General features: G+C 42.5%; 1 pseudogene; it reads right to left on the reverse strand.

Moving 5' to 3' along the window:
• Nucleotides 1-1,012: 1,012 nt before the first annotated feature.
• On the reverse strand, nt 1,013-1,550 carry LOC127691636 (protein tyrosine phosphatase type IVA 1-like; annotated as a pseudogene).
• Between the last annotated feature and the right edge of the window lie 8,309 nt (nt 1,551-9,859).

The following is a 9,859-nucleotide window of genomic DNA, read 5'->3' on the forward strand; positions in this document are numbered from 1 at the left end:
AAAAGGCCTATAAAATATTTCTGCTCAGTTCACTAGCAGATCCCATTTTTTTCTTTTTTGCAAGAGATTGGGAAGAAAAGGGGAAAACCACAATTCAAACAAGGTGGAAAACTTCTGATAGGTATGGAAAACACAAATATTTCAGAAATTTTGATTAAGAATTGGTTAGCTACAACAATGTATCTCTACATCTTAAAAATATTTACTAAATTAAAGAGCATACTCTACATGTTCTGCACAAGACAAGGGCAGTGTATTACTAAAAATATTTAATATCCTCCTTTCATTTCTTTTTCAGGCCCTCCCTGTTAGCTTGCACTTCTGTGTGCAAACATTAAATTAACTATAAGGCTTTTTGTCTGGAGACATTATTGAAGTATGTGCTTCTGTAACAAAATTGATTTTCAAATGGAGTTTTCCTAGAACAGCACAAAAGAAGACAGATACATTAAATAATCAGTGCAAGACTTAGTTTAAAAAAAGAAATGGATGGCTAAGCAAGCCTTACGTCTTCTGGTGTACATGCCAGAGAGGTAAACAGTGAGCAGGCAGACAATGATGAGAGTGAGCCCTGCAGTGTTTGAAATGACTAGAGGAATATACACACCATGGAAGGTCTAGAGAGCTCTTAGTTCCTGCAATTTTAGTTTTGTATGATGCTAAAAATAGACAAATATTGTGCTGGGTATTTTGGCACCTAATCCTTCTAAATTCCTTATAGACTAATAATATTCTGGCACAGGAGTACATTTAATGACATAATATCTTATTTTAGGAAAGGTCAATTGGTTCAAGTAATAAGCACATTTTAAATGCTGACCAGCAAAAATCTTTTGCTAAGTGTCCAAACATGTTGGTCATAGCCCAAATACAGAGGTTGCAATTCTGTCAGCTTGTGACCTGGTAAAAAATGGTTTTCAATATTCCTGTGGTGCTTCAGAAGACTTATTCATTAAGCAGACACATTAGGTACTTACATGTGACAAATCAGGTCCCGTCTGAAGTTCCACTCCCAAGGCAATGGCATCAGGCACCCCAGTTTTATTGAATACAACAGTTGTTTCTATGACCATTAGAATCCTTGAAGCGGAGCCACATTTTCGGATGGTACTTCTCCAGATATAAAAATCGCTTGCTGTTAAAAGTTCTGTGCTGCTTTTGTCTTATGAATTGTACTGCACCTTCATATTTCATTCCACCTTCAGTTAATGCTAGGGCAACAAGCACTGGAGCTCTGCCAAGGCCCGCAACACAAAGGACAGCAACAAAGCAATCAGGTTCTTCACAAAACTTAATCTTCACCAGTCATCAACAGTCTGATTGGATGGCGGTACACCATCATCACCTAAAGGCCAGTCAGGAACACAAATGCCTTCTTTCTCCACAAGAGTAATGTCGTAAGTCGCTTCACATACTCTTACTATTGTGGAAACTCCATACTTCTTAAGTTCCTCTATAAATTTGTTTAAGGTCACATTGGTTGGATTGTGTGCAATAAGAAATCTCATCTTCTTGTATGTGACTTCCACAGGAGCAGGGCAGTTCATTCATGTTAATTTAGTTTAAAAAACACCCAGTAGGGTTATGAAAGAATTAAAAAATTGAATACAGAAATGATTCAAAACAAAAGAACAAAACAAAAGCAGAAAACGACCTGAAGTCTACTTCAATATTCAATATACTCCACTTGAAATTCTCAGTGCTTTGAGTGTGAACTGGGAGAAACGGGCAGTGAAATGACCCTCCTAACAAGAAGCAGTGATTCTTCAATCCAGTGATCCTGCAGCAGTACAAAGGAAGTGCACTGAGGTTTACCCCATCCAGGTCTGAGCTCTTGTAAAATGCTCTGCAGATTTCAATTCAACACACCTATGTCCAGGTTATCCACTCCTACGGGGGCTTCTTGGTGGAGTAGTAATGAATCTCTACAGTCCACTTGTCTGCATAGAGGTCCTGCTGTGCCTGGCAGTAATCTCCACTGCCCTTCAGAAACTCCATAAATGTGTGACCGAGAACACCACAGAAAGGAATATGACTGCTCATTGAAGATTGTGGCATAATCATACAGCCAATCGCAAGGCAGCACAGGCAGAGGCTGCAAGGCAGCGGCTGCAGGGCAGGCAGCAGTGGGCATTGCGGGGTAGCAGCAGAGGTGATGCAGTCAGGCGGGAGTACCAGATGACCAGACAGTGAGCTGCCCAAGCAGCTTCTCTGAGCCAGCAGCAGAGCCAATGAGCTCGCCCAAGCCAAGGATGCACTCTTATTCCCTCTCCCAGAGAGGCATTACCTGGAGATCTGGAGTCCTGGCTACCATCAATTTGAATCAACTTGGAGAGGGAGGACTTCCCTCTTCCATGATTCCCAGGATCTTTAGGTGTCCTTTGTTACCCTCCAGGTTGTAAATGGTACAAACAGCACACTCATAAATTACAAGGTTTTGTGATGGAATGTGAAGTGTATGTGCCAGTGTCCCCCTGTGGCTGCTCTGCTGCCCCTTGGGAATCAACACCTGAGGCTCAAATGTGTGCTCTCTTTCCTTGGCAGCCTTGGGGAATTTCCCATCCAAGTTTACAATGCCTTTGTTTTTATTATTCAAATAAGATTGACCCAGAGCTACTCTGCCCATTTATCTTGGAAGCCAACCCCTTGGAGTCCTTTTAAATTCCACACCACAGAGAATGTGTGACTGAAGAAACTGGCTTCCAGCTTGTCCTGGAGTTCAAACTAAAAGTTTCAGCAGCCTAGAGGTGGCCTTGGTAACTATTCCTGCTTACTGGAGTTAGAACTCAGTGAGTCAAAGCCAGTAACTCTTGACTGACACCAACTCCAGAAAAGCTGGGCCGGGCAAACAGCTGGAGGTGGGGGTAGAGGCATGGCACAGTCAGATATAAAGAACAAGAAGGTTGAGGAGGATAGTGCTCCCAGGCTGGGGAAAGGAGCATGTGTCTTTAGACTAAAACTCAAACCCTGTATACTGCTAAAATCAGGCACTAGGCCAAGTTCCCCTTTGCTATAAGATAATGAGACTGCAATCACAGTCCTGGAAGTCAATAATGACCCAGGAATATAATTTACCTTATCACACATTCTAAAAGACCCTCCGATGAGATATTTGAACACTATAAAAGTGTTCTATTTTTCAAATGTATTTTATATGGAAAAAACTATTTAACATTTTGGCAATAGTTTAGTGACACAGCTTACTTCCTAGAGAAAACAATGGCTTCTCTTCAGTAAATAATGAAGTGTCTCACTTGCAAGCTCTCTCAGCAGAGGGAAATCTTTCTGGCTTACCCAAATAATGGGACTGTCCTGGGGAGGCTGAGAGGGGAGTGTGCTGGGGAGGCTGAGGCTGGAGTGTTCTGGGGATCTTGGGGAGGGTGTTCTAGGAAGACTGGGGGGGGGGGGTGTAGTGACTATTCCTGGTTGTCAACTTGACTATATCTGGAATGAACTACAATCTAGAATTGGAAGACTCACTTATGATCCTAATCTGGAGGCTCAGAGATATAAGTTTGTGACCTGGATCTTGGCATGGAGATCTTGAAGCATAGTGGCTATGAATTCTAGAAGATTAAGACAAGGAGATCTCTGAGTTCAAGATCATCTGGGATTAAAGGTGTGGTGGCACATGCCTTTAATCTGGGCCACACCCTCTGCTGGAGACCTATATAAGGATGTTGGTCTTATTCTTATTCTTCCTTGCCTGCTTGCCTCGTGGGATTGAGCAACTGCTAGATCCTTGGACTTCCATCCACAGCTGCTGCTGACCATTGTTGGAGAGTTGGACTACAGACTGTAAGTCATCGACAAATTCCCTAACTATATAGAGACTGCCCATACGTTCTGTGACTCTAGAGAACCCAGACTAATACAGAAGGTGGTACCAGGAGTGGTTCTAGAGGAGCAGAAGTATAAGGATGAATGTTTTAAAATTTTGGAGTTGGTTGGTTGATCCACCAGCACCTTCAACTACTGAAACCTCTCCAGATTCTCTCCCTCCTGAGAGCTCAGAGAATATTGAAGACCCATGGATGAAACTATATCTCAAACTTAAAGAAGCTAATGCCTTTGATTATCTTGATGAAGTAGGTGATTCAGTGGTATACAATACTTTCTACAAGTTAGGGAAAAAATTGGAAAATGATTTTGCTGGCTGGTTGCTCATAGCATCTTGGAAAAAAACAATGAAGGAAAGGAAGGAGTTGTATGATAAAATCGAAGAGCTCCAGACTCAAGTAAACAATTTAAAAGTTGCTAAGTATGCCCTTGAAGAGAATCTACTCTGTAGCAGCCATAGAGCTCAAGTAGCAGAAAATCAAACTGAAGCTCTCATTATAAGGTTGGCTGAATTACAGCGAAAATTCAAGTCTCAACCTCAGAGGGTGTCAGCAGTTAAAGTTAGGGCATTAATTGGCAAAGAATGGGATCCTATAACTTGGGATGGGAATGTGTGGGAAGACCCTGTTGAAAATGAGAACTTTGAATCTTCAGATTTTCAAGGATTTTCTCTACCTGAAGTAGTACTCTCAGCCCCACCCCTTGAAATAATGCCTTCTCCACTTGAGGAAATTAATTCCTCAAAGCCTGATAAACCAGTAATGACTTTTGCTGACAATACTGATGTTTCTCAGGGCCCCCCAATAGTTTCTTCTAGACCTATAACCAGACTCAAGGCAAATCAGGCCCCTACAGGTGAGGTAGAAAGTGTAGTCTATGAGGAAATACACTATACTACTAAGGAGCTTAATGAGTTTGCTAATTCATTCAAGCAGAGGTCTGGGGAATATGCATGGGAATGGATTTTAAGGGTGTGGGATAATGGTGGAAGGAACATAAAACTAGAGCAGGCTGAGTTTATTGGCCTGGGCCCTCTGAGTAGAGATTCTAGGTTTAATATGGAAGCTCGCACAGTTAAAAAAGGTGTCAAAAGTTTGTTTGATTGGTTAGCTGAAGCATTTATCAAAAGATGGCCTACTGAAAAGGAGTTGGAGATGCCTGATATCCCTTGGCTTAGTGTTGATGAAGGGATTTTAAAGCTTAGGGAAATTGCAATGCTAGAATGGATACATTGTATAAAACCTAATACCCCACAATGGGAAGGTCCAGAAGATATGCCCTTCACCAGTCCTATAAGACGCAAACTGGTGAGAGGGGCCCCAGCACATTTAAAGAGTTTTGTTCTTGCCCTTTTCCTTGTGCCAGACCTTAGGGTTGGAGATGCTGCTGCTCAATTAGATGAATTAAATTCAATGGGTTTAATTGGGCCCTGAGTTAACAAGAGCCAGGTCACAGCATTGAATAACCAGAGACAAGGTGATCATAGTTATTATAATGGACAGCATAGACAAAACAATGTTTATAATGACATACCCCATAATGGGCATAGAGGTGGAATTTATAATGGTATGACTTGTTTGGACCTTTAGTACTGGCTAATGAATTGTGGTGTTTCCAGGGATGAAATACATTAGGAAAACTACTGCATATCTGTTTGATCTGTATAAGCAGAAAAATCCTCAAACAAATGATAGAAATGCTGCATTGGATCATAGCAAAAGGCAATCTTGGCCAGTGAATCAATTTCCAGACTTGAGCCAGTTTACAGATCCAGAACCCCTTGAATGAAGGGGTGGCCAGGTTCCCCTAAGGAAGGATCTTGATAAGATACCTAAAAGTTTTGCTGTTAGTCTTTCCCAAATTCTTCCCCAGAGGGACCTACGGCCTTTTACAAGTGTAACTGTATACTGGGGGAAAGGAAATAATCAGAATTTCCGGGGTCTATTGGATACTGGTTCTGAATTGACACTGATTCCAGGAGATCCCAAGAAATATTGTGGCCATTCAGTTAGAGTAGGGGCTTATGGAGGACAGGTGATTAATGGAGTTTTGACTAATGTCCGACTCACAGTAAATCCAGTGGGTCCCCGAACACATCCTGTGGTCATTTCCCCAGTTCTAAAATGTATAATTGAGATAGACATACTCAGAAATTGGCAGAATTCTCACATTGATTTTCTGACCTGTGGAGTGAGGGCTATTATGGTTGGAAAGGCAAAATGGAAGCTTTTAGAGTTGCCTCTGCCAAAGAAAATAGTGAATCAAAAACCGGATTGTATTCCTGGAGAAATTGCAGAAATTACTGCCACAATCAAGGACTTGAAAGACGCAGGGGTGGTGGTTCCCACCACATCTCCCTTTAACTCTCCCATCTGGCCAGTGAAGAAGACAGATGGATCATGGAGGATAACAGTTGACTCTCGAAAACTAAATCAGGTAGTAACTCCAATTGCAGCTGTACCAGTTGTAGTTTCATTACTTGACCAACAAATCTCCTGGAACCTTCTATACAGCTATTGACCTGGCAAATGCCTTCTTCTCAATACCTGTCCATAAGGATCACCAGAAGCAATTTGCTTTCAGTTGGCAAGGCCAGTAGTATACCTTTACAGTTTTGCCTCAAGGATATATGAACTCTCCTGACCTGTGTCATAACTTAGTTAGAAGGGATCATTTCATCATTTGTCTCTTCCACAAAATATCACATTGGTGCACTATACTGATGACATTATGCTGATTGGACCAAGTGAGCAGGAAGTAGCAACCACTTTGGATTCACTGGTAACATATATGTGTATCAGAGGATGGAAATAAATCAGACCAAGATTCAAGGACCATCTACCTCAGTGAAATTCTTAGGAGTACAGTGGTGTGGGGGTATGCAGAGATATTCCTTCTAAGGTGAAAGATAAGTTATTGCACCTGGTCCCTCCCAACCACCAAGAAAGAAGCACAACGTTTAGTGGGTCTATTTGGATTCTGGAGACAGCACATTCCTCACTTATATGTGTTACTCAGGCCTATTTACCGAGTGACTTGGAAAGCTGCTAGCTTTGTGTGGGGCCTGGAACAGGAGAAAGCTCTTCAACAGGTCCAGGCTGCTGTGCAGGCTGTACTACCACTTGGACCATATGATCCAGCAGACCCAGTGGTACTTGAGGTGACGGTGGCAGATAGAGATGCTGTTTGGAGCCTCTGGCAGGTACCTGTAGGTGAATAACAGAAGAGACCTTTGGAATTTTGGAGCAAAGCTCTACCATCATCCACAGATAACTACTCTCCCTTTGAAAAACAGCTCTTGCCCTGCTATTGGGCCTTAGTGGAAACTGAAGGAACGTTTGACAATAGGACACCAAGTTACTATGCGACCTGAACTGCCTGACCATCATGAGCTGGGTGTTATCAGACCCTCCAAGTCATAAAGTAGGGTGTGCACAACAGCGGTCTATTATCAAATGGAAGTAGTATATATGTGATTGAGCCAGAGCAGGTCCTGAAGGCACAAGCAAGTTACATGAAGAAGTTGCTCAGATGCCTATGGTTTCTACTCCTGTTACAATGCCATCTGCTGCCAAGCATGTACCTATAGCCTCATGGGGTGTTCCCTATGACTGGCTGACTAAAGAAGAGAAGACTAGGACCTGGTTTACTGATGGCTCTGCACGTTATGTAGGCACCACCCAGAAGTGGACAGCTGCAGCATTACAACCCCTTTCTGGTACAACCCTGAAAGATACAGGTGAAGGAAAAATCTTCACAGTGGGAGAACTTTGGGTAGTACACATGGTATTACAGTTTGGAAGAAGAAATGGCCAGATGTACGATTGTTCACTGATTCATGGGCTGTATCCAGTGGATTGGCTGGATGGTCAGGGACATGGAAAGATCACAATTGGAAAATTGCTGAGAAAGACATCTGGGGAAGAAGTATGTGGATAGATCTTTCCAAATGGGCAAAGGATGTGAAGATATTTGTGTTCCATGTAAATGCTCACCAAAAGGTGACTTCAGCTGAGGAGGAGTTCAATAATCAAGTGGATAAGATGACCGGTTCTGTGGACAGTCAGCCTCTTTCCCCAGCCATCCCAGTTATTGCTCAGTGAGCACATGAACAAAGTGGCCATGGTAGCCGAGACAGAGGTTATGCTTGGGCTCAGGACTTCCACTCATTAAGGCTGACCTAGCTACAGCTGCTGCTGAATGCCAGATCTGCCAAAAGCAGAAACCAACACTGAGCCCCAGATATAGCCTCATTCCTCGATGTGACCACCCAGCAACCTGGTGGCAGCTTGACTACATTGGACCACTTCCTCTGTGGAAACGACAACATTTTGTTCTTACTGGAGTAGATACTTATTCTGGTTATAGATTTGCCTTTCCTGCATGTAATGCTTCTACCAAAACCACCATCCATGGACTGACAGAATGTCTTATCTATCATCATGGTATTCCACACAGTATCGCTTCAGACCAAGGAACTAATTTCATAGCCAGAGGAGTACGACAGTGGGCCCACGATCATGGAATTCACTGGTCTTACCATGTTCCCCATCATCCTGAAGCAGCGGGTTTGATAGAGAGATGGAATGGCCTTTTGCAGACACAATTACAGTGCCAATTAGGTGGCAACAGCATGGAGGCCTGGGGCAGAGTTCTTCAGAAAGTAGTATATGCTTTGAATCAGCATTCAATATATGGTACAGTTTCTCCCATAGCCAGAATCCATGGGTCCAGGAATCAAAGGGTGGAAAAGGGAATAGTTTCACTCACTATCTCTCCTAGTGACCCTCTAGGAAAATTTTTGCTTCCTGTCCCTGTAACTTTTAGGTTCTGCTTGCCTAGAAATTTTAGTTCCAAAGGGTGGAGTGCTCCTACCAGGAGCCACAACAAACATTGCATTGAAATGAAAGCTCAGACTTCCCCCTGGCCATTTTGGGCTTCTAATGCCCTTAAACCAACAGGCTAAGAAAGGAATAACAGTGTTAGGAGGGGTGATAGATCCAGATTACCATGGGGAAATTGGATTGCCTTTCCACAATGGAGGTAAGCAGGATTATGTCTGGAGTGCAGGAGATCCCCTAGGGCATCTCTCAGTACTACCATGTCCTGTGATTAAAGTCAATGGGAAACTACAACAGTCTTATCCAAGCAGGATGACAAAGGATGACCCATCAGGAATGAAGGTATGGGTCAATACTCCAGGAAAAGAGCCAAGACCTGATGAGGTACTTGCCGAAGGTGAAGGAAATACAGAATGAGTAGCAGAGGAAGGTAGTTATAAATACCTGCTAAGGCCATATAACCAGTTGCAGAAATGAGTATTATAAGTAATATAAATGCTTCTATCTCATTTTGTTAAGGATACATTTGTCTTTCTTCCAATTCCTTTAACATCAATTGGTATTGAGACACTAAAAAAATGTTCCCAAGGGACATTGACCTAATGTAAATTTACAAATGCATTTGCGATTGTACAAGGAATAGTTATATCATGTTAGGCGTATTCATGACCTTGTTATTGCTTCATGTGGACATGAAATATTATTTGTGTCAAGTTGACAAAGAGTGGATTGTAGTGGCTATTCCTGGCTGTCAACTTGACTATATCTAGAATGAACTACAATCTAGCATTGGTAGGCTCACTTATGATCCTAATCAGGAGGCTTGAAGATCTTGAAGCATAGTAGCTATGAATTCTAGAAGATTAAGACAAGGAGATCTCTGAGTTCAAGATCATCTGGGATTAAAGATGTGATGGCACATACCTTTAATCTGAGTCACACCCTCTGCTGGAGACCTATATAAGGATGTTGGAAAAAGGAAGACTGACTTATTCTTCCTTGCCTGCTTGCCTTGTGGGACTGAGCAACTGCTAGATCCTTGGGCTTCCATCCACAGCTGCTGCTGACCATTGTTGGGGAGTTGAACTACAGACTGTAAGTCATCAACAAATTCCCTAAATATTTAGACTTCCCATACATTCTGTGACTCTACAGAACCCAGACTAATACAGGGGGTA

Source organism: Apodemus sylvaticus, chromosome 8, assembly GCF_947179515.1.
Source record: "Apodemus sylvaticus chromosome 8, mApoSyl1.1, whole genome shotgun sequence".
Taxonomy (NCBI): Eukaryota; Metazoa; Chordata; class Mammalia; order Rodentia; family Muridae; genus Apodemus; species Apodemus sylvaticus.